At 47.8% G+C, this 26,342-nt stretch overlaps 1 long non-coding RNA gene across 3 annotated transcripts in view; it reads left to right on the top strand.

Moving 5' to 3' along the window:
* Positions 1–26,342, top strand: part of LOC140389981 (uncharacterized) — a 222,113-nt gene that overhangs the window by 174,179 nt on the left and 21,592 nt on the right. For all 3 annotated transcript variants that reach the window (XR_011934529.1, XR_011934530.1, XR_011934528.1), the window contains 2 exons: positions 3,005–3,281; positions 7,962–8,112. This is a non-coding gene — a long non-coding RNA (uncharacterized lncRNA). The remainder of the gene's footprint in view (positions 1–3,004; positions 3,282–7,961; positions 8,113–26,342) is intronic.

The following is a 26,342-nucleotide window of genomic DNA, read 5'->3' as shown; positions in this document are numbered from 1 at the left end:
TTACTTCTCGTGCAACACTTTCCAGTGGTCCAATGTCTATTTTTGCCTCGCTCTTACCTTTTATATATTGAAAAAAACCTCTTTCTATCTTCCTTTATGAGTGCTAGCTAGCTTGCACTCATTCATCTTCTCCCTCCTTATTGCATTTTTAGTTGTCCTCTGCTCACTTTTAAAGGCTTCCCAATGCTCTGGCTTCCCATTAATCCTCGTCACTTTGTATGCTTTCCTTGACTTCCTTCGTCTGCCATGGATGTCTTGTCCTCCCTTTAGCATGTTTCCTGCTCCTTGGGATGAATTTCTGTTGTGACTCCCGAATAATCCCCAAAAACTCCTACCATTGCTGTTCCACTGTCTTCCCTGCGAGGCTCTTTTTCCAATCAACTTTGGCCAGCTCCTCCCTCATCTCCTTGTATTTAATTGTAATACCATTACATCTGATCGCAGCTTCTCAATAGGGTCAGTGATATTGTGGTCACTGCTCCTTTAGGGTTTCTTCACCTTAAGTTCCCTCGTCCAGTCTGCCTCATTACACATCACCAAATCCAAAATTGCCTGTTCCCTAGTAGGCTCTGTCACAAGCTGTTCCAAAAAAACATCTCTTAGACATTCCACAAATTCCTTTTCTCGGGATCCACTACCAACCTGATTTTCCCAGTCCACCTGCATATTGAAGTCCCACATGGTTGTGATATTGCCTTTTTTACATGCCTTTCCTATCTCCTGATTTATTTTCTGCCCCACATCCTGACTACTGCTAGGCGGCCTGCACATAACTCCCATCAAGGTCTTACCTTTGCGATTCCTCAACTCTTCCCACAGCGATTCTATGCCTTCTGATCCTATATCACTCCTTGCTATCGATTTAACTTCATTCCTCACTAACAATGCAACCCCACCCCCCTTTGCCCATCTGCCTGTCCTTTCGATAGGACATATATCCTTGGATATTTAGATCCCAGCCCTGATCCCCTTGCAGCCACTTCTCTGTGATGCCCACAACATTGTTTTGAATGAGATTGGTTAACAAACCAACTTTTTCCAGAATATAATAGAGAAAACTCTGCTCCGCTTTGTAAATACAATCTATTAGAATATGTGTGGAACTTGTGTTTAAATGTCTCATCTAAAAGACATCACAATGATTACTTAGTTTTGCTTTATGGACTTGGGTCCTGGGGCAGGTCTTGAATCCACATTCTCTACAAATGGTATGGTAACTGTGCAAAATCACTGATGCAATAGGTGGAATGCTAGAATATGGGTTTGCCTCCACTTATCTTAAACAGGAGTATCCCAATTTTACCACAAACGTTAATGGAACTTTAAAAAAAAGGACAACATGGTGGTTAGCTCTGCTGCCTCACAGTGTCAATTCCAGCCTTGGGTGATTGTCTGTGTGGAGTGGGCACTTTCTCCCAGTGTCTGCATGGGTTTCCTCCGGGTGCTCCGGTTTCCTCCCAGTCCAAAGATGTACAGGTTAGGTGGATTGGCCATGCTAAATTGCCCTTAGTGACCAAAATGTTAAGTGTGGTTACTGGGTTATGGGGATAGGGTGGAAGCATGGGGGTGCTCTTTCCAGGAGCTGATGCAAACCCGATGGCCGAATGGCCGCCTTCTGCACTGTAGGAATTTTATGATGAACTTCTCAACTTTGATGGGGGGGAAGGGGTGGGTAAGGAGTCATGTGATGATGGCAGGTGGAGGAAATTAGCTTACTTTACAGGTACATTAACTGGGGTTGGGGGGGTGGGGGGCTGGTTCAAAGTTTTGTTTGAAGGAGGGAAATCAACCAAATAAAGAAACTCTCAGTAGCGAAAATACTTTTTTATTAAAAACGCTTTTATTAAGGTATTTGTATCGATACATCAAACATAACCACAACCAAAATGAGAGCAAACAGGAATTCACATAGCAAATAAATATTTAACACTCCACCATCCACCCCCTGCCGCTCCCTCCACCTCCCTGACCTTTTTTTAGCCCCAACACCTCCTCCCCCCGCTGACTTCATAACTATTCTTGAAGTAGTCGATCTCCGGGCAGTCCCTCTCAAGGCAAACTTGATCTTTTCCAACCTGAGGGCTTCTGCGTGGTCGCTCACCCACACCCCCGGTTTCGGCAGTCCCGAGTCCCTCCATTCCAGCAAGATCCGTCTCCGGGCTACCAGGGAGGCAGAGGCCAGCATATCGGCCTCTCTCGTCCCCTGGATTTCCAGGTCTTCCGACACTCCAAAGATTTCCACTTCTGTACTTGGGACCACCTTCACCCTCAAGAGAGAAAATACTTAACAGAAAAATATTACCATTGCAATTGTTTTAACTCAAAGTGTTATTAAGAATTGACTTCATAGTAAATCAATCTTATAAAAATGAGATATTATAGAAAGGGAGAACTTTGTTGCGTCAATCACACAACGAGTGATTCGCAAAATAAAATTCATTCAAAAATCAGAGTTGTGGGTAGAATGGAGGAAATAATGTTGAACCACAATTATGCATTTATACAGGAAGCTAAGATAGTGTGGGACCTTGCGGTCAGTGGCAAATGAATGAAATCAGCCATTCGTTACACTTACAATTGTCCCTGGGCTTTATAAACAGACTTTTTCCCTGGAACTTAGTGATTAGAAATACATTTTGGCACAATGCCCTCTACAGGATAAACAAAACATGTGAACAAGCCAAGCAATTGCAGCGCTAACCAGTAAAGAATCCTTACTGAGACATACATTGTATGTTGTTGAATGAACTTCAGATCCCAACCCCATACTACGTCAACACTAGATTTGATGAGGATAACATTGCACCAGAGAGGGGTGATGGAGATCTGAATCTATTAAAGGCAGGATGAAATGATCTCAAAATATAGTTGGAAGCCGGTGGAATGCAGTCTTCCCCTGTCAATACCATGCCATTAACTATAATGGCATGATTCAGCTCAGCAAAAGCATCTGCTGATGGAGGCAAGTTCTCATGTCTCTGTTCTTCCGTCTCATCTTCCACAGGGCCAGCAGCGGAGGTGGAACCTGTGGCTGCAGGAGAGTTCTCATCTACAAAGATGAAGCACCAGTACATCATTCAAGCTCACCCTCCACCAGCACAGATAAGTTCATTTCAGTGGGTCTTTAATATTGAATGGTTGGCACAAGATGAAGCATACTGCACAAGCAGGAGACGATGGGAGGCAGTGACAGTCCCCCTTGACCCTCTCCCTCACAGATTTGATTCACTGCACATGACATCCAGAAATGGCTGAACACACTGGATACAACAAAAGCACTGGTAACAATCTGATTGGGTTGCTGAAATCTTGTGCTCTAGAATGAAATGAAAATTGCTTATTGTCACAAGTAGGCTTCAAATGAAGTTACTGTGAAAAGCCCCTAGTCGCCACATTCCGGCGCCTGTTCGGGGAGGCTGGTACGGGAATTGAACCGTGCTGCTGGCCTGCCTTGGTCTGCTTTAAAAGCCAGCGATTTAGCCCTGTGCTATACCAGCCTCTGCAGTTACAACTCCAGCATTGGCCCAACAAAGTGGAAAATTACCCAGGTATGTTCAGCCCAAGTAATGCAGGATTAATCCAATTAGGCCAGTTACTGAACCCCATCAGGTAAATCATCAAGGGTACTGTCAATAGTGCTATCAAGTTGCATTTACTCAGTCATAAATAACCTGCTCACCGATGCTCAGCTGGGTTCTGCTAGGACTATGCAGATGCAGACCTAATTCCAGTCTTGGTCTGAACATGGACAAACAATCTCAAATCCAGAGGTGAGGCAAAATAGACTGCCCTTAACATCAAGGTAATATATGACCAAGTAAGATATCAAGGAGCTTAGGAAATGTGAAACAAATGGGAATCATTGGTTGGTATCCTACCTAACACAAAGATGATGGTTGTGGTTGGAGGCCAATTATCTCAGCCCCAGGACATTGCTGCTCGAGCTCCTCGGGGTAGTGTCCTAGGCTCAACCATTTTCAGATACCTCATCAACGACCTTTCCCTTTGTCATAAGGTCAGATTTGGGATGGTTCGCTGATAACTCAGCTCCATTCACAATTCCGATAATGAAGCAATGCATGTTTGCATGCAGCAAGACCTGGGTAACATTCAAGCTTTGGCCAATAAATAGGAAATAACATTTATGCCAGGTAATGATCATCTCCAACAAGAGAGAGTATTAGCATCTCCCTTGACATTAAACACCTTGGGGAGGTGATAACCATTGATCAGAAACTTAACTGAACCAAGCATATAAATGATGTGATTGTAGGAAGTCAGAGCCAGGATATTCTGCAGCAAATAACACCTCCAGACTCTCCAGAGCCTCTTCATCTACAAGGCACAATTGATGAACTACTCGCCACTTGCCTGGATAACTACTGCACCAAAAACTCAGGAAGCTTGACACCATGTAAGATGAAGCAGCCCATTTGATTGGTACCTCACCGTAAACATTCATTCCTTCAATCACCAGCACATTAGATTTAGCTGAACCGAGTACCATCTAGAAGATGCACTGTAGTAACTTGCCAAGGCTTCTTCAACAGCACCTTCTAAACCTGCAATCTCTAGCCCCTAGAAGGAGGGCAGTAGACATATGGGAGCGCCATCTGCCATAAGTTACCCTTCAAATCTCACACCACACCTACTTGGAAATATATCACCACTTGTTTGTCTCTGATCATAAGCCTACTTAACAGGACAGGGTATATAGCTACATCGCAGATGCAGCATTTCAAGACAAAACTCAAGTAGCTTTGCAGGGACTATTAGGAATGGACAATAAATGCTGGCCATGTCTGCAACACCATATCCCACTAATGAATAAAGAAGACTGGTCCAATTCAATTTAGTTAGCCTGTTAGTTTGGAAGTCTTCTTTGTTCATTAGTGGGATATGGTGTTGCAGACATGGCCAGCATTTATTGTCCATTCCTAATAGTCACAAAAATAGCTAATTTATTTCATTATTTTATTCAAGGAGGGGGAGAGAAAACAGGGAACTCCAGGCCAGTTAGCCTGACATCAGTCATCAGGAAAATACTGCAATCTTTTAAGTAAGTCTTTAAATATACTTATCACAGTATTATAAGACAAGTTGACATGTTTTTACAAAAGCGAAATTGTTTGACAAATGTATAAGATTTTTCAAATTGTAACTAGTAGAGCAGATCATAGATCATAGAATTTACAGTGCAGAAGAAGGCCATGCGGCCCATCGAGTCTGCACAGGCCCATGGAAAGGTCACCCTATCGAAGCCCATAACTCCACCCTATCCCTGTAACCAGTAGCCCCATCTAACCTTTTTGGACACTAAAGGCAATTTCGCACAGCCAATCCACCTAACCTGCACATCTTTGGACTGTTGGGGGAAACCAGAGCACTGGAGGAAACCCACGCAGACAAGGGGAGAACGTGCAGACTCTGCACAGTGACCCAAGCCGGGAATCGAACCTGGGACCCTGGAGCTGTGAAGCAACTGTACTAACCACTGTGCTACCGTTCCGCCTTTAAAGGGAGCCAGTATATGTAACATACCTGGATTTCCAAAAGGCATCAAAAAAGGTGTCACACGAAAGGATAATACGGGCACATGGAACTGGTGGTAAAATATTAGCATGGATAAAGAATTGGTTAAGAGTCAGGAGGTAAATAGTAGACATAAACGATGCATTATCAAAATGACAAGCTGATACTGGGGCCTCAGCTATTACAATCTATATTAAAGACTTAGATGAAGAGACCAAGAATAACATATCTAAGTTTGCTAAGTCACAAAGCTAGGCAGGACTGTAAGCTGCGAGGGCGACAAAAAGAGGCTGTAAAGAGATGCAAGGTGACAGATGAGGCAAAGTAGGGAAGTATGAGCTATTCACTTCAGTACTAAGAACAGGAAAGCAGAATTTTAAAAAAATGGTGTGAAATGTCTAAATTCTGATATGGAGACTCAGATGTACTCATGCAGGAACACAAACTTACCATACATGTACAGTAAAGATGCAGGAAGGTGTAGCCACCTAAAATGGCTGATTCCCTATTAATTTGGCCAAAACCCGATTTAAAATGGCTAACCGAAAAGGCTGATGGGAAAAGCAGCCAACAGGACACAAACGGACAGCTGCAGACAGAATAGAGTATTCGGCTCTGGGGAAGTCGGCCCAGATCAATACTCAAGACCATTAGCAGCACATCAACCCAGACATCTGCAGTTTAATCGGCTATCCCCGGGAACAATTGCAACATATTAGCATTTGAATGCCGGGCCAGACCTGTCGGCGCCTGTAGTGGCCGAAACAAAGACAGGTGAACGACCACCCCCCGATCGAGGAATCGCCCCGTTATTGGATATATCGAACCCAGTGATTGGGAACAAGTCCAATCACTTGGGACTCAGGGTCAAGGGCCGCCTCGAGAGGCGGGAAGCCCCGGGACCCTATAAAGTGAGGGGCCAAGTTCAGATCGCTCTCTCTCTCTCCCTTCTTCTCCTGCTCGAGACCTTCGCAAGAACATCAACCAGAAACTGTAAGTTTGACTCCAGCGATCGCTACCCGATAAAGACTCCTAGCCATCGACCTGTATCAGCCTTTTTGAATCCCGCGGGCCAGATCCGATTCGATAAGCCATTCGTTTCCCTGACCTGGTGGGCCCTTCCTAAAGTTAAGTATTGGCCAGTAGTGGTAGGTTTCTATATAGATAGTAGGATTATTGTGTAAGCATTACTTGTTGTATATAATAAATGACCGTTGATTTCAATCTTACTAAGTGGTGTGCTGACTTATTAATCATAACTCGAGCTTGAACCACGTGGCGGTATCAGAAAGATACCTGGCGACTCGTGAGCAAAGGTGACATAATCAGAGGTAATAAAACTAAGGCTAAAAAGAGCAACAAAGGAAAATAGCATGTTGGCCTTTATGGCAAGGGATTAGAATAAAAGAGCAAGAAAATCTTCCTACAATTGTACAAGGCTTTGGTGAGAGCACACCGTGCTATGTGCAGTTTTCACCTCCATATTTAGGGAAGCATATCTTTGCATTGGAGGCAGTACAACGAAGTTGATAAGAACACAAGAAATAATAGTAGACTATCTGGTCTCTCGAGCTTGCTTCTCCTTTCAATGCAATCATGGCTGATCCTTGCCCTCAGCTGCACTTTGCAGCCCGCTCTCCAATTTAGACACATCGAAAATCTGTTCATCACAGCCTCGACAATAGAGCACCCACAATCCTCTGGGATAAAGAATTCCAAAGATTCATAACCCTTCCACTAGAATTGTTATAGCAGTTAGAAGATTTTCCTAGGATAAGAGGCTGAGTAAACTGGTTCTATACTTGCTGGTATTTTGAAAATGAGACATGGTCACATTGAAGGGGTTTAACAGAGTAGGCATGGAGATGTTGTTTCCACTGGCTGAGGAATCTGTGCAAACTCAGGGTAAAGGGTCCATTATTTACGACTGAGATGGAAAATGTTGTCACTCATAGGATTCTGAATCTTTATTGTTCTCTACCCCAGTGTTGTGGATGCTCCATTGTTGAGTATATTTAGGATGGAGATGATCAGATTTTTGGTGTTTCTGGGAATCAAGGGATATAGGAACAGGCAGGAAGTGGAGCCAAGACAGAGCAGTCATCATTGTATTGAATGGGGTAGTTGGCTCAAAAGACCATATGGTCTACCACTGCTCCTAGTTCATAAGTTAATTCCACTCGCTCGTCAAGTTTTGAGCATTTTGCATCAGATTTCTTCACCTTCCCGGTTCTGAAAAGGTACCTAATTTTCTCTAAATGAAGTTTCAGCCTTGGTATCATCTTCCTGGATTTCTCTACAACCCCTCTGCAGCCTTGACCTCCACTTTCTTTGTAAAATAGTGTGCTCAAAACTAGACAACATTCAAACCAATCATTTGCATGGACTTAGTAATCTCTATATTTCTGTACTCCATTTATAAAACATAGGAATCCATGTTTTTGTTTCGGTCAATGTTCGGAACATCGCTCTTCTGAAAATCAGGATTTTCGTGTAGCAACGCAAACTGGAAGAACAACATCTCATCTTCCGGTTTAGTACGCTACAGCCTTCTGGTCTCAACATCGAAGTCAACTTCAGGTGATTAGCTCTACCCCACCTCAACCCCTTTGTTTTCATCCCATTTCATTTTAACTGTCTTGTACCATTTCTTTCTTTCTTCATATATATTTACCCCCCCCATCCCCATCTTATCCACCCCTTTCCTTACCTTTCCTCCCTTTTGCTTCCCCCTTCCTCTCCCCCATCTACATCTGTCACAGTTTACCCTCTGATGTTAGTTTTTCTGCTGTTTGGCCTTTCAAACCTTTTGTTCTCTCTGGGGATCACCATTAGCACTCTTTCCCTTGGTTTCTGTTCCCTTGATTTCCATAGCTATGACTCATCTTTTGTTCTCACACTCCAGTCTAAATATTTCCCACTTTCTATATCTTTTAGCTTTGACAAAGGGTCACCTGTACTCGAAACATGAGCTCTTTTCTCTCCCTACAGATGCTGCCAGACCTGCTGAGATTTTCCAGCATTTTCTCTTTGGTTTCAGATTCCAGCATCCGCAGTAATTTGCTTTTTTTTCATGTAAGAAGCATAATATCAACATTTGCAGACAAATCAAAAATAGGATGTGCAAATGAGACTTTAAAGATACTTCAGGTGGAATTAAAAATCTAAAATACTGCAAATGCAGTAAATACTACAAAAGAGAATTCTGCAATAGTCAGCAGAAACGGTACAAAGAACAAAGAACAAAGAAATGTACAGCACAGGAACAGGCCCTTCGGCCCTCCAAGCCCGTGCCGACCATGCTGCCCGACTAAACTACAATCTTCTACACTTCCTGGGTCCGTATCCTTCTATTCCCATCCTATTCATATATTTGTCAAGATGCCCCTTAAATGTCCCTATCGTCCCTGCTTCCACTACCTCCTCCGGTAGCGAGTTCCAGGCACCCACTACCCTCTGCGTAAAAAACTTGCCTCGTACATCTACTCTAAACCTTGCCCCTCTCACCTTAAACCTATGCCCCCTAGTAATTGACCCCTCTACCCTGGGGAAAAGCCTCTGACTATCCACTCTGTCTATGCCCCTCATAATTTTGTATACCTCTATCAGGTCTCCCCTCAACCTCCTTCGTTCCAGTGAGAACAAACCGAGTTTATTCAATCGCTCCTCATAGCTAATGCCCTCCATACCAGGCAACATTCTGGTAAATCTCTTCTGCACCCTCTCTAAAGCCTCCACATCCTTCTGGTAGTGTGGCGACCAGAATTGAACAGTATACTCCAAGTGTGGCCTAACTAAGGTTCTTTACAGCTGCAACATGACTTGCCAATTCTTATACTCAATGCCCCGGCCAATGAAGGCAAGCATGCCGTATGCCTTCTTGACTACCTTCTCCACCTGTGTTGCCCCTTTCAATGACCTGTGGACCTGTACTCCTAGATCTCTTTGACTTTCAATACTCTTGAGGGTTCTACCATTCACTGTATATTCCCTACCTGCATTAGACCTTCCAAAATGCATTACCTCACATTTGTCCGGATTAAACTCCATCTGCCATCTCTCCGCCCAAGTCTCCAGACAATCTAAATCCTGCTGTATCCTCCGACAGTCCTCATCGCTATCCGCAATTCCACCAACCTTTGTGTCGTCTGCAAACTTACTAATCAGACCAGTTACATTTTCCTCCAAATAATTTATATATACTACAAAGAGCAAAGGTCCCAGCACTGATCCCTGTGGAACACCACTGGTCACAGCCCTCCAATTAGAAAAGCATCCCTCCATTGCTACTCTCTGCCTTCTATGGCCTAGCCAGTTCTGTATCCACCTTGCCAGCTCACCCCTGATCCCGTGTGACTTCACCTTTTGTACTAGTCTACCATGTCAAAGGCCTTACTGAAGTCCATATAGACAACATCTACTGCCCTACCTGCATCAATCATCTTAGTGACCTCCTCGAAAAACTCTATCAAGTTAGTGAGACACAACCTCCCCTTCACAAAACCGTGCTGCCTCTCACTAATACGTCCATTTGCTTCCAAATGGGAGTAGATCCTGTCTCGAAGAATTTTCTCCAGTAATTTCCCTCCCACTGAAGTAAGGCTCACCGGCCTGTAGTTCCCGGGATTATCCTTGCTACCCTTCTTAAACAGAGGAACAACATTGGCTATTCTCCAGTCCTCCGGGACATCCCCTGAAGACAGCGAGGATCCAAAGATTTCTGTCAAGGCCTCAGCAATTTCCTCTCCAGCCTCCTTCAGTATTCTGGGGTAGATCCCATCAGGCCCTGGGGACTTATCTACCTTAATATTTTTTAAGACACCCAACACCTCGTCTTTTTGGATCACAATGTGACCCAGGCTATCTACACCCCCTTCTCCAGACTCAACATCTACCAATTCCTTCTCTTTGGTGAATACTGATGCAAAGTATTCATTTAGTACCTCGCCCATTTCCTCTGGCTCCACACATAGATTCCCTTGCCTATCCTTCAGTGGGCCAACCCTTTCCCTGGCTACCCTCTTGCTTTTTATGTACGTGTAAAAAGCCTTGGGATTTTCCTTAACCCTATTTGCCAATGACTTTTCGTGACCCCTTCTAGCCCTCCTGACTCCTTGCTTAAGTTCCTTCCTACTTTCCTTATATTCCACGCAGGCTTCGTCTGTTCCCAGCCTTTTAGCCCTGACAAATGCCTCCTTTTTCTTTTTGACGAGGCCTACAATATCACTCGTCATCCAAGGTTCCCGAAAATTGCCGTATTTATCTTTCTTCCTCACAGGAACATGCCGGTCCTGTATTCCTTTCAACTGACACTTGAAAGCCTCCCACATGTCAGATGTTGATTTGCCCTCAAACATCCGCCCCCAATCTATGTTCTTCAGTTCCCGCCTAATATTGTTATAATTAGCCTTCCCCCAATTTAGCACATTCATCCTCGGACCACTCTTATCCTTGTCCACCAGTACTTTAAAACTTACTGAATTGTGGTCACTGTTACCAAAATGCTCCCCTACTGAAACATCTACCACCTGGCCGGGCTCATTCCCCAATACCAGGTCCAGTACCGCCCCTTCCCTAGTTGGACTGTCTACATATTGTTTTAAGAAGCCCTCCTGGATGCTCCTTACAAACTCCGCCCCGTCTAAGCCCCTGGCACTAAGTGAGTCCCAGTCAATATTGGGGAAGTTGAAGTCTCCCATCACCACAACCCTGTTGTTTGTACTCTTTTCCAAAATCTGTCTACCTATCTGCTCCTCTATCTCCCGCTGGCTGTTGGGAGGCCTGTAGTATACCCCCAACATTGTGACTGCACCCTTCTTATTCCTGATCTCTACCCATATAGCCTCACTGCCCTCTGAGGTGTCCTCTCGCAGTACAGCTGTGATATTCTCCCGAACAATTAGCGCAACTCCGCCTCCCCTTTTACATCCCCCTCTATCCCGCCTGAAACATCTAAATCCTGGAACGTTTAGCTGCCAATCCTGCCCTTCCCTCAACCAGGTCTCTGTAATGGCAACAACATCATAGTTCCAAGTACTAATCCAAGCTCTAAGTTCATCTGCCTTACCTGTAATGCTCCTTGCATTAAAACATATGCACTTCAGGCCACCAGACCCGCTGTGTTCAGCAACTTCTCCCCGTCTGCTCTGCCTCAGAGCCACACTGTCCCTATTCCCTAGTTCTCCCTCAATGCTCTCACCTTCTGACCTATTGCTCCCGTGCCCACCCCCCTGCCATACTAGTTTAAACCCTCCCGTGTGACACTAGCAAACCTCGCGGCCAGGATATTTATGCCTCTCCGGTTTAGATGCAACCCGTCCTTCTTATACAGGTCACACCTGCCCCGGAAGAGCTCCCAGTGGTCCAGATAATGGAAACCCTCCCTCCTACACCAGCTGTTTAGCCACGTGTTTATCTGCTCTATCTTCCTATTTCTAGCCTCACTGGCACGTGGCACAGGGAGTAATCCCAAGATTACAACCCTCGAGGTCCTGTCTTTTAACTTTCTGCCTAGCTCCCTGAACTCCTGCTGCAGGACCTCATGCCCCTTCCTGCCTATGTCGTTAGTACCAATATGTACAACGACCTCTGCCTGTTTGCCCTCCCCCTTCAGGATTCCCTCTACCCGTTCGGAGACATCCTGGACCCTGGCACCAGGGAGGCAACATACCATCCTGGAGTCTCTTTCACGTCCACAGAAGCGCCTATCTGTGCCCCTGACTATAGAGTCCCCTATTACTATTACTCTTCTGCGCTTTGACCCTCCCTTCTGAACATCAGAGCCAGCCGTGGTGCCACTGCTCTGGCTGCTGCTGTTTTCCCCTGATAGGCTATCCCCCCCCGACAGTATCCAAAGGGGTATATCTGTTCGAGAGGGGGACAACTACAGGGGATTCCTGCACTGACTGCCTGCCCTTTCTGGTGGTCACCCATTTCTCTGCCTGCACCTTGGGTGTGACCACATTTACATAACTGCGATCTATGACGCTTTCCGCCACCTGCATGCTCCTAAGTGCATCCAATTGCTGCTCCAACCGAACCATGCGGTCTGTGAGGAGCTCCAGTTGGGTGCACTTTCTGCAGATGAAGCCATCCGGGACGCTGGAAGCCTCCCGGACCTGCCACATCTCACAGTCAGAGCACAGCACCCCTCTAACTGACATTGCGGGGGTAGTTTCTTCCCCCTTTTAAAAATTAATTAGGCCAGCATTTATCGTTTCCTTTTGCAAATAGTGATTAGCCTAATGCATAGTTTCAGTATTTTGTTTCAAGGTGACATAGATAGGTTAGCATACTGCATGGGTGATGTTGGGTGAATAATAACAAAATGAATAATTATGAAGTGATACATTAGAATACGGAGAGCTAAAAAACATTAAATGGGAAACTAAGAATAAATGAGCAGATACTTAACAGTTCATCTCAAAAATGGGAGGACAAGTTGACAAAGCTGTATTTTAACATGAGTGAAATAATTGTTACATCTCTTCACTGGCTGTAAAGTACTTTGAGACATCTGGTAGTTGTGAAAAGCAATATGTAAATGCTAGTCTGATTTTTTTGCCCCCTTTATTTTCACAGCTCTATTGTACCTGGAAGTTGACCGTCCTACACATGTTCACAAATTTCTTTTGCCCATATTTCATCAAAAACTTGATACCGCAGTACCTATGCATCTTTTGAAAATCTATAGATACACAACATCCATTATATTTCACCCCCACAACCCAAAGATGTGCAGGCGAGGTGGATTGGCCACACTAAATTGCCCAATTGGAAAAAATGAATTGGGTACACTAAATTGAAAAAAGATTATTCTATTCTGGTCTAACCAGTTTTTAAAAAATTTAGAGTACCCAACGATTGTTTTTTCCTATTAAGGGGCAATTAAACGTGGCCAATCCACCTATCCTGCACATCTTTGGGTTGTGGGGGTAAGACCCACGCAGACACGGGGAGAATGTACAAATGCCACACGGACAGTGACCCGGGGCCAGGATCGAACCTGGATCACTGTGCCACCGTGCCGCCCTTAAACAAAATTCTTAATTGAGTGTAAAGCACTGCAGCATATCATGAGATCATAAAAGCTGCTATGAATGCAAGTTCTTTCTTTCTTTGTAACTGAATTCAAATTAAAGTGTTATTAGTTTATAGTTTATATGGACTTTAGTAAGGCGTTTGACAAGGTCCCACATGGCAGACTGCTACAAAAACTAAAATCACATGGGATTCGGGGTGGGCTGGGAAGATGGATACAGAACTGGCTTGGTTAGAGAAGACAGAGTAGCAGTGGAAGGGTATTTTTCAGAATGGAGATCTGTAGCTAGTGGTGTTCCACAGGGATCAGTGCTGGGATCTCGGTTGTTTGTAGTATATATAAATGATCTGGAGGAAATGTGGGTGGGCTGATTAGCAAGTTTGAGGATGACATGAAGATTGGCGGGATTGCTGATAGTGCCGAGGATTGTAAGAAGACGCAACAGGATACAGATAGATTGGAGACTTGGTCACAGAAATGGCAGATGGAATTTAATCCGGACCAATGTGAGGCGATGCATTTTGGAGAATCAAATCTAGGTATGAATTATACTGTAAATTTCAGAACCCTTATGAACATTAACATACAGAGGGATATGGGAGTGCAGGTCCACAGTTCCCTAAAATTGGCAACCCAGGTGGTCGAGGAGATTAAGAAGGCATACAACATGATTGCCTTCATCAGGCTTCCATGGTGGCCATGGAGTGAGTGGTTGCATATTTGGCAACTCCTGCTCGAGGCGATTCTTTGGTCCTTTTCTCTGTTTGTTGGGCGGATGTTTTGGTGAAAAAAGGTGTCGGGCTGACTGGAGAAAGTTAAACTCCACTGGTGGGGTTGGTGGATGGATCCACGGATCAGAAGTGGGTCGAGAAGGGAGCAGTTTGAGCAAAAGAATCTTCGCCACAGGTGAAGGTGGCAGAGGGTAAAGGGCCAGCCCGGCCTGCCCAGTGCTCAACGTAGGAGCTGGACTTCTTAAAATTAGAAGTTCAGCGGCAGAGGAGAGAAGCCCAGGAAGACCTAGCCAAAGCGGTGGAACCACTAAAAGCAGGAACTGATTGTGTGGAACAGAGGCTGGAGTCCCAGGGCCAGGCCATTCGGAAGGTAGAGGAGGCAGTGGGGGAGCACGAGGAGTAGCTTATCTTGTTGGCGGCTGAGATTGGAATGATGCGGAAGACCCGGAAGCGGCTAAAAGAGAAGGTAGAGGACCTGGAGAATTGCTCCAGGTGACAAAACCTAAGAATCGTGAGGATGCCTGAAGACATCAAGGGAGCAGATGCTGGCTCATATGTAGCCAAGAGAAGGTGATGGGGGAGGGGGCCTTCGACCGGCCCCTGGAGGTCGACCAGGTGCACAGGGTGCTGAAGAGGAAGCCGTAGGCGAACAAGCCGCCAAAGGCGATGGTGGTGTGGCTCCACCGATTCCACGATAAGGAGACGATATTGAGGTGGGCAAGCCAGATAGGTTGGTGCACCTGGGAAAGCAATGAGCTAATAATCTATATTATTGTCACAAGTAGGCTAACATTAACACTGCAATAAAGTTACTGTGAAAATCCCCTAGTTGCCAAACTCCGGTGCCTGTTCGGGTACACTGAAGGAGAATTCAGAATGTCCAAATCACCTAACAAGCACGTCTTTTGGGACTTGTGGGAGGAAACCGGAGCAGCCGGAGAAAACCCACGCACACACAGGGAGAACGTGCAGACTCCGCACAGACAGTGACCCAAGTCGGGAATCGGGTGTACCTAGAAGATACTGAGGTGGACGAGGCAAACGAGGAGATGCACCTGGGAGGGGAGCGAGCTTCGGGTGTACTAGGACCTGGGCGCAGACCTGGCAAAGAGGAGAGCCGGGTTCAATCGGGTGGAGGCCGCCCTCTTTAAGGGGGTGAAGTTCGGGATATTGCAGCCGGTCCGCTGTTGGGTGACTTATAACGGCCGTGAACATTATTTTGGGACACCAGAGGGGGCGATGGGAGTTTTTAAAGAGACAATGGACTGGCAGGACATTGAACTGTGGAGGAGGTGTCTGCTTTTCGTTTGTTGGTTGTTGAAGAGCTTCGCTCCTTTGAAATATTTTGTTGGTTTCGGTGGCGGGATGTTTGGGGTGCATTGAGGGGGAGTGCATCTTTTTTCTTCTTCCATTGTTATTTGGTTTTGTGACCGGGGGAGGGGGAGGGGTATCAGTGGGGGGTAGGAGGCTAACCCTGACCCTAACCCTAATTAGGGGCTGCCAGGCTAGTTAACGGGAGCGCAGTGGGGGGGGGGGGCGGGGGGGGGGGGGGGCGTAGTAGAGGGGGATGGGATTGTCGTTTAGCTCGGGGGGGGGAAGGCTGCTGAAGTGCTGTGGTACAGCAAGAAAATGAGTGGTGACAATGGACATCCGAGGGTGGACCTGGGGTTGGCTCAATAAAGGATATGGTTGATCGGCAGGGGAGGTGGGCGGGGTGCCCCCGACCAGGTTGGTCACATGGAATGTGAGAGGTCTGAATGGGCCAGTCAAGCGGTCGCGTGTGTTCGTGCACTTGAGATCGAAGGCAGACGTGGCCTTTTTGCAAATAACACACTTGAAGTTCGAGGATCAGACTAGGCTCAGGAAAGGGTGGGTAGGACAAGTCTTTCATTCGGGACTAGATATGAAGACGTGGGAGGTGGCGTGCTGATAAACAAATGGGTGACCTTTGAGGCGGGGAATATTGTGGCAGATTCGGGAAGGAGGTCTGTGATGGTGAGTGGGAAGCTGGAGTGATGCCGGTGGTTTCGGTAATTGTCTATGCTCCAAACTGGGATGATGTGGAGTTCATGAGGCGCCCACAGTGGAAACTGAACTGAGGGTTGTTAGCAGATGAGGTATCCGAGCAGTGATGGCCGTCATTTGGGGGTACATGGAATTGAACGATACTGGCGAGGTCTCAGCCTCCATACTATGGGCGCTCAAGGCAGTGGTTGAGGGGGTGGGGGGTTCATATCCACCCGGGTGCATAGGGAAAAGGTGCAATGAGCAGAGATTACAAGATTGGTGGACGAGATTCTGCAGGTGCACAGAAGATACTAGGAGGCCCTAGAGGTGGGATTATTGAAGGCGAGGCAGAAACTCCTGATGGAGTTTAGGTTGGTGTCCACGGGGAAGGCAGTAGGGCAGTTGCGGAGGACCAGAAGGGCAGTGTATGAGTATGGGGAGAAGGCGAGTAGGATGCTGGCCCAATAACTCAGGAAGCAGGAGGCAGCAAGGGAGATCGGAAGGGTGAAGGATGGGAGGGGAAAAGTGGTACTGGACCCGGTGGAGGTGAATGGGGTATTTGAGGAGTTCTACAGGAGGCTTTATGAATCGGAGCCCCCGGCTGGTGGGGGGGATGCGGCGGTTCCTGGATGGGTTGGAGTTCCCCAAGGTGGAGGAGAACCTGGTGGAGGGGCTGCGGGCCCCCATTGGACTGGTAGAGGTGATGGAGAGCATGGGGACGATTCAGGCAGGGAAGGCCACGGGTCTGTCATAATATACACACAGGTATATGATGGTGCACAGACAGGCAGTGATTGACACACAGGATGACCAGTGAACACACAGAACACAGCAGCCAATCACCAGACAGGCCACGACCACTATAAAGCCAGAGGGCACTAATTTTCCCGCTCTCTTGGGATCCAGCCTCTGAGACATTCAGGGCCCGTGACCATCAACTAGAACATACACCATGTGGTAGTCTGGTCAGGTTAGCCTCAGGTGTCCAGTCAAGTCAGCATAGTGTCAACCCACAGTTAAAGCATGTATGATAGTTAAGAGTTCAATAAAATCGAGTTGCATTTCTTCAAGTGTTGGAAGCCTGTCTCTCTCACTGCTGCAGTAAGCGCAGTCCTCGCATACCCAACACATCATGGTACCAGTGAGCTATGCTCGAGTTTGACGGACCTACCTTGAGATAGTCTGCCTTTGACCAGCGATCAGCCATCCGGTAACATGGACAGCGTCCACCCTCCCCTGCAGCTCCGCATCGCTGGCAACCTCGATGCTAACTGGAACATTTTCAAGCAGAAGTTCCAGCTGTATCGTGACGCCACCGACCTCGAAACCGCATCGGATGCCAGGAATATCGCTCTCTTCCTCTCTACAGCCGGGGACCACGCTATCCACTTCAACTCCCTCACCTTTGCTGAAGGCGAGGACAAGACAAAGTTTAAAACAGTCCTTCTGAAGTTCGACAGCCACTGTGACATCAAAGTCAACGAGAGCTTTGAACGATATGTGTTCCAGCAGAGGCTGCAGGGTAAGGATGAACCTTTCCAGTCCTTCTTAACCCATCTCCGTATCCTCACGCAGTCCTGCAACTATGGCTCCACTTCAGACTCCATGGTCCGCGACCAGTTCGTTTACGGGGTCCACTCCGATCCCCTTCGCCAGCAGCTCCTTAAAGTTAAGCAGCTCACCCTTACCATCGCCATCGAAACCTGCGACCTCCACGAGCACGCTAACAATCGATACTCCCATATCAAGGCGGCAGAGATGGCGCGGCAAGGCCCCCACGATGCAGAGCGGGTGCAGGCCGTAAAACAGCTCTAGGGTCTGAGTCTGGATGAGGGTGGCCATTTCGCGCGCTTTTCCCGGGCTCCTGCGCATGCGCGCCATGACCGAGGGGACGACGAAACTGATGACCGAACTGCGAAGGTGCGTACATCGTTCGACTGCACCGCGCATGCGCGGTGGCGCATGGAGCATCCTGACGTCGGCGCCACGACGTGCAACAACTGTGGCTCTGCCCATTTAAAGTGGCAATGTCCCGCGAAATCTCGCGCGGTCTCCAGTGTGGCAAGCTTGGCCACTACGCAGCTCTGTGCAGATCTGCTCAACTGCCCAACACACAGCAATCCCAGTCGCAGCGCAGGAACGTCCGGTCAGTATAGCAACCCGTTGCAGACTCCGACTCTGACATGGTTCCAGATTCCGACACCGAGGGCCTCACATCCCCATTCCGGGTAGGCATCATCATCAAGCATACGATGCTGTCAGCAAAGAAGGTGAAACAACTCCCAGTGATGAGCATTGATCCGGAGGACAAGTGGTGTGCCACCCTCATGGTCAACAAGGCTCGCATACGCTTCAGGCTGGACACTGGCGCTTCAGCAAACCACATTTCAAAGTCTGACCTTGACACCATCTGCGTCAAGCCAAGCATTCTTCCACCGGCCTGCCAGCTCACGACTACAAAGGTAATGCCATTGCTGCCAGTTCCTCATGCCAGCTTGCGGTATCCCATCGTTTTTCAGAAGCCTGTGTTTTGAAATTGTAGGAACCGACAGAGCTTCTCTGCTCGGGCCTGCAAAATCCTGAATCTTGTGCAGCAGGTTCACACCATGTCGTTTGCAGAGGCAACATCCTCGCCAGATGTCAACTTCCAAGCCCAATTAGATGACATCATAGCACAATACCACAGCGTCTTCGAAGTTTGGGTACACTACCTTACCGATACAAGATACTGCTGAAGCCGAATGCCACACCTGTGGTTCATGCACCGCGTCGGGTGCTGGCACCCCTCAAGGACCGCCTCAAGCAGCAGCTGCAAGACCTCCAGGACCAGGGCGTCATTTCTAAGGTCACTGAACCCACGGACTGTGTTAGTTCCATGGTCTGTGCCAAAAAACCGCCAGGGGAACTTCGCATTTGCATCGACCCCAAAGATTTGAACAGTAACATCATGAGGGAACACTACCCTATCCCTAAACGAGAAGAGCTCACCAGCGAAATGGCTCACGCCATGCTTTTCACGAAGCTGGATGCCTCCAAGGGGTTTTGGCAAATACAGCTGGACGCATCCAGTCGAATGTTGTGTACATTTAACACCCCGTTCGCTACTGTTACAACCGGATGCCCTTTGGCATCATCTCCACCTCGGAAGTGTTCCACCGCATAATGGAGCAAATGATGGAGGGCATCGAGGGGGTGTGAGTGGACGTTGATGATATTATTATCTCGTCCACAACTCCTCAGGAGTACATCGATCGCCTCAAGCGAGTGTTCCACAGGATCCACAAGCATGGCCTCCGATTCAACAGAGCCAATGCTCATTCGGTCAAGCAAAAATAAAGTTCCTTTGCGACCATATTTCGCAGTTCAGTGTGCGGCCAGATGCAGACAAGGTGGCGGCGATCAACGCCATGAAGACCCCGGAGGACAAGAAGGCGGTCCTCCGCTTCCTAGGGATGGTCAATTTCCTTGGGAAGTTTATCCCCAACCTTGCATCACACACCACAGCTCTCCACAATCTTGTCAAAAAAACTACAGACTTCCAGTGGCTCCCCGCTCTTGAGCAAGAGTGGCGTGAGCTCAGGGCGAAACTCACCAAGGCCCACCCGGTACTGGCATTTTTCGACTCCGCCAAGGAGACGAAGATCTCCACCGACGCGAGCCAGGCTGGCATGGGGCAGTACTCCTCCAGCGGGACAAATCCTCCTCCTGGGCCCCAGTCGCATATGCCTCTAGAGCCATGAAGCCTACTGAGCAACGATACGCAGATTGAAAAAGAATGCCTGGGCCTCCTCACAGGGATTGACAAATTCCATGATTACGTGTATGGACTCCCCAAATTCACTGTCGAGACAGACCACAGGCGATTGGTTCACATCATCCAAAAAGACCTCAATGATATAACACCACGGCTACAACGTATCCTCCTCAAACTCCGCCGCTCCGATTTCAACCTGGTCTACACCCCGGGCAAAGAGCTCATTGTGGCCGACGCACTCTCTAGATCCATCACCACGCCGTGTGAGCAGTCGGACTTTGTCAGATAGACGCTCAGGTGAAGTTTTGTGCATCCAACTTTCCGGCCACTGATGAAAGGGTCGTGCAAATTCGTCAGGAGACGGCCAGGGATCCTTTACTCCATCGGGTAATGCGACATCTCACGGATGGTTGGCAAAAGGGGCAGTGCCCCCAGTTTTATAATATAAAGGACGATCTAGCGGTAGTGGACGGCATATTAATGAAGCTGGACAGGATAGTAATCCCAGAGCATGCGAGAGCTGGTCCTCGGCCAAATCCACGAGGATCACCTGGGGGTCAAAAGGTGTCGCCGTTGAGCCCGAGAGGCAGTATATTGGCCAGGCATCAGTCAGGATATCGCCAACACGGTCCACAATTGCCCAACGTGTCAAAGGTTCCAGCCGGCTCAGCCCAAAGAGACTCTACAGCCACATGAACTGGTGTCCTCCCCATGGTCCAAAATTGGTATTGACCTCTTTCATGCAAAGGGCCGAGACTATGGCCTCCTCGTGGACTACTTTTCCAACTACCCCGAGGTGGTAAGACTGACTGACCTCACATCAGCAACGGTGATTCCACTTACAGTTATGATGATAATGGCCCGTGTTTCTTCAGCCAGGAGTGGACAGATTTTGCCCGGCGGTACAATTTTACGCACGTCACTTCAAGCACCCACTACCCCCAGTCGAATGGGAAGGCTGAAAAGGGGGTCCACATTGTTAAAAGACTGTTGTGCAAAACTGCTGACGCGGGTTCGGATTTTAACCTGGCGCTGTTAGCCTACCGGACGACTCCTTTGTCCGCTGGCCTGTCCCCTGCACAGCTGCTAATGAACCGCACACTACGGACGACGGTGCCGGCTATCCACATCCCGGACCTTGACAATTTTCCGGTCCTGCAGAGGATGAAACAATCTTGGGGTCAATGCAAGTCGGCGTGACGCCCACGCCACAGATCTCCCTGCTCTGGCTCCTGCTGACCGAGTTCGTGTTCAGCTACCTGACGGTGGCTGGTCTGCCACGGCTGTGGTGGTTAAGCAAGTGGCCCCGAGATTGTTCCTCGTTCACATGCATGATGGCTCCTTTCTTCGGGGTAATAGGCGGGCACTGCGGCTACTTCCACGCCCGCCACTTGAACGTGATGTCCCACCTCGCATGCTGGTTCCTCAGATCGCACCTTTCCATGAGGCCACCGATCTGCCAGTTCTTTTACCAACCACTACATTGGAGGCAGTTCCGCCCGTTCAAGTGCAGGCGGCCCGACCCACCCTTGAGGCTGTCAACCAGAATTCGTCACCTGCCCCAGAGACTGAATTTATAGACTGAATGTTGCATTACCTTGTGATCCGTTTACACATCTGTACATATTGTTTCTTGCTAATTTATTATCTACCCTCTATCTGCACTAGACACCTTCCCATGAGAATATGTTAACATACTCTGTATATAGTCAGGCTCCTGTACACACACACACTCACTATTTATTGCCCTACACACATTTTTTAATAAGTAAAAAAAAAGGGGGGGGGGGGAAGAGATGTCATAATATACACACAGGTATATGATGGTGCACAGACAGGCAGTGATTGACACACAGGATGACCAGTGAACACACAGAACACAGTAGCCAATCACCAGACAGGACACAACCACTTTAAAGCCAGAGGGCACTAGTTTTCCCGCTCTCTTGGGATCCAGCCTCTGAGACAGTCAGAGCCCATGAGCAGCAACTAGAACATACACCATGTGGTAGTAAGATAGTCTGGTCAGGTTAGCCTCAGGTCTCCAGTCAAGTCAGCATAGTGTCAACCCACAGTTAAGACATGTATGATAGTTAAGAGTTCAATAAAATCGAGTTGCATTTCTTCAAGTGTTGGAAGCCTGTCTCTCTCACTGCTGCAGTAAACGCAGTCCTCGCAGACCCGGCATACCTAACAAATCAGGGTCCTGATGGGTTTCCTGTAGAATTTTATAAGATGTTTGGGGGGGACCTGGGGCTCCCCTTAAATTATCGCAGGCGTCTATATCCCTAATACTAAAGAAGGATAAAGGTCTGGAGCAGTGTGGGTCCTATTTCCCAATATCGTTACTAAATGTGGGCGCCCAATTGCTGGCAAAGATCCTGGCCTCGCGAATTGAGGACTGTGTGCCGGGGTGAAAGGGGAAGATCAGACGGGGTTTGTAAAGTGGAAGCAACAGTCGCTGAATGTTAGGAGACTACTAAACGTGATAATGATGTCCCCGGAGGGACAGGACGTGGAGATAGCAGTAGCAATGGATGGAGAGAAGGCTTTTGATTGGGTGGAATGGGAGTATCTGTGGGGTGGGCGGCACAGTAGCAGTGGTTAGCACTGTTGCTTCACAACGCCAGGGTCCCAGGTTAGTATCCCGGTCCCTTAAGTGTAACCGAACAGGCGCCGGAGTGTGGCTACTAGGGGCTTTTCACAATAACTTCATTGCAATGTTCATGTAAGCCTACTTGTGACAATAAGAAAGATTACTCTTATTATTCAAAAATGTGAGGACGGTTCGGGCAGGGGTTTGTAGACTGGGTCTGTTTTTTGTGTAGGGCGCCGGAAGCGTATGTGCGAACGAATTGGGTGTGCGCGGGGTATTTCAGGCTGCACTGTGGGACAAGGCAAGTGTGCCCACTTTCCCCACTGCTTTTTGTCTTGGCAAGAGCTTAGAGCGTCAAGGAGCTGGTTAAGGTATTGTGCGCACGGGGCGGGGTGCTAGCACAGGGTTTCGCTATATTCGGACGAGCCATTGCTTTATATCTCGGGTCCACTGGGAGGCATCGGGGGAATTATGAGTACTTTGGAGGAGTTTGGCTGGTCTTCTGGATATAAGCTAAATATGGGGAAGAGTCAGGTCTTCCCGATTGAGGCCAGTGAGCAGGAGAGGAAGTTGGGTGAACTACCGTTCAAGGTGGTGGGGGCGAGCTTTGGATATTTTGGTACCAAGGTGGCGCGGGGATGGGAACAGCTGTACAAGTTGAATCTGGTGCGGTTGGTGGAATAGATGAGGGAAGATGTTAAGCGGTGGGATGTGCTGCCGCTATTGCTGGCGGAGTGGGTGCAGACAGTGAACATGACAGTGTGCCGAGGCTCATCTTCGTCTTTCAGAACCTCCCGATCTTTGTCCCAAAATCATTCAAGAGAGTCAATACTTTGATCTCAGGGTTTGTGTGGGCGGGAAACTTCACGGGTTAAGAAGGTGCTGTTGGAACGGGGACAAGGTGGCAGGTTGGCCTTGTAAAACATAATGAATTATTATTGGGCGTTCAAGGCAATGAATTATTAGTGGGTGAGGAATCAACGTGGGGGAGGATGGAGGCAGTCTCTTGCAGGACCTATAAGGAGCCCTGATAGGGGAGGTAAAGCGGAAATGGGAGGAACTGGCGGGGTGGGGGGGGGGGGGGGGGTGGGGGCTGGTGGAAATGGAGGCTGGGTTGTGGGAGGAAGGTGAATGCACCCTCACCGTGCGAGAGGCTAAGCCGTACCCAGTTTAAGGTAGTTCATCACGGACATGATGGTGGCCAGGATGAGCAGGTTCTTTGAGGGGATAGAGGTTAGGTGTGGCCAGTGCACGGGGAGGCCTGTGACCCATGTTTTGGGCATGTTCGAAAATGAAGGGGTTCGCGGACATAATGTCCAAGGTGCTCAGGGAGTCCAGATGTGGCGATATTTGGTTTGTCGGAAGACCCAGGAGTCCAGGGAGCGAGAGAGGCCAATGTCCCAGTCTTTGCCTCCCTGGTAGCCCAGAGATGGATTTTGCTGGAGTGGAGGGACTGGGAGCCCCGAAACCGGGGGTGGATGAGTGACCTGGCGGAGTTCCTAAGGTTGAAGAAAATCAAGTTTCCCTTAAAAGGTTTGGACGATGGGCTTGCCCAGAGATGGAAGCTGTTCATCGACTTTTTCAAGGTGAATTGAGATGTCAGCAAGGGGTGGCGGGGGGTTGGTTATTTATTATGATGTTCCTTTTTGTTCTTGCTTTTGTGTTGGTTTGTATTTACTGTTCACACAAATGCCTTAACAAAAATATTTTTTAAAATGCTTGCCTTCGTCATCTGGGGCATTGAGTACAGGAGTAAGGAAATCATGTTGCAGCTATATAAAACCTTGGTTAGGTCGTGTTTGGCGTATTGACTGCAGTTCTGGTCATCACATTATCAGAAGGACATAGGAGCTTTGGAAGAATGCAAAGAAGGTTCACTAGTCGTTGCCTGGTTTCGAGGGTGTTGGCAATGAGGAGAGGTTGCATAAACTAGGATTGTTTTCACTGGAAAGACAGAGGCAGAGGGGAGACTTACATAGACAGGGTGGATAGTCAGGGGCTTTTTAGTCAGGTGGAAGTGCCAATTACAAGGGGGCACAGGTTCAAGGTGAGAGGGAGCAAGTTTAAGGGAGATGTATGGGGTAAGTTTGTCCCACAGTGGTGGGGGCCTGGAACACACTGCCAGAGGGTGTGGTGGAAGCAGGCAACTTTTAAGAGGTATCTGGATGGCTACATGAATAGGGAGGAAATAGAGGGATATGGACCCAGCAAGAACAGAAGGATTTTTAAAGTTAGGGCATCATGATCGGCACAGGCTTGGAGGGCCACTGTACTTTTCCTTGTTCCAGTGTGAGTTCCGAACTCATGCTCTCTGGGTTGTCCATCCAGTAACATATTCATGACACTTTGACATGCTAGGAACAGGGGGGAGTGAAATCAGAAGTCCATGGACTTCTCCAATTTGATGCCGGAGAGGGCAGAGGAACAGGAATTAAGGAGACCATTAATAGTGGAGATAAGAATCTAAGCCCATCTTTACTTTCCAGGATGTTTTCACAAGAGAGACGGAGATCCACTGGGACTTAGCGTCAAGGATGACAGAATTCCTGCCCTAAAAGGACATTAGTGAACCGCAATGGTTTCATGGTCACCTTTAGACTTTTATCGAATTCAAATTTCACCATCCGAGTGACTCTGGGTCTCAGGATTGTTAGTTCATGTGACAATAACACTACACCACTGTCTCTCATGAAGGAGAGATTAATGAGGAACTAAAATCAGATGGAGAGCAGGACAAGAGGATCGGAGGTGGAGATAAAGATGCCAGCCTTGATTAATTCATTCAACCCATGGGCTGGGAGAGGATACCTTTGGGTAGAGAACGATTTAAAAGGAGAAGCGCAAGGTCCTGAAAAGGAGTTGAATATGACAACAGAGTATGGTCTCCAAGGGCTATAACAATGTTAATTTGAGCAGTGGTGGGAAGTACAACCAAATGTGGAGGTTTTCGTAAGAAAGTTTTGGTAAGGGGCAAGGAGTTGCCACCCGAGCCTAATTTCATTCAAAGCCAGGATGACAATGCAATCATTCTTGATGAAGTCATAGATGGGATGAACCTCCAAGTAAAATGTAGATTGCGGCAGCGAATGCTCCACTGGTACAGTCTTAGTGGATGGCAGTAAATGGGTTGGGTAGAATTTAGCAATATTAAATGCTCTGCTGACGAGGGAGGGACTGTTGCTGTGGGACAGAGAGGAAGTCAGGGGCGGAGGCTGCCTGGGGGCAGGCCAGTGGAGGCGCGGGCTGGAGACTGGCCCAAGAAAGGTGATAGCTGATCAGCGAGGGGGGGGGGGGGGATGAGTCCCCCAACTAGCTGATCACCTGGTGATGAAATTGAGTTATTTCTGTCCACAGTCTGTCTCAAACAAAAGTCTGAGTTTGGATTATAGGTATTGTTTTATTTTAGTTCACCCAGCTTGCAAGCCTCACTCACCCTGACAAATGCAGAGACCACCAGTCTCCAACTTCCCCAGAGTGAGTGAACAAAGGGAGACAAATCATGTATTCTCATATACATTCATGCAGTATCACGTTCCACATACACCCGACCAAATAAGGTAATGGTACGAATACAAGATTCTTATAGGTCCTTTTCCCACATTCCTTGAGCTGGCCATATAACCTGACCTTCACATCCACTGATCCTGATAGGCCCATTACACATTCCTCCCCTTGGGCCTC

This window comes from Scyliorhinus torazame, chromosome 2 (assembly GCF_047496885.1).
Source record: "Scyliorhinus torazame isolate Kashiwa2021f chromosome 2, sScyTor2.1, whole genome shotgun sequence".
NCBI classification, from domain to species: Eukaryota; Metazoa; Chordata; class Chondrichthyes; order Carcharhiniformes; family Scyliorhinidae; genus Scyliorhinus; species Scyliorhinus torazame.
The sequence above is the reverse complement of the archived record's forward strand: the minus strand, read 5'-3'. Positions and strand labels throughout refer to the sequence as shown.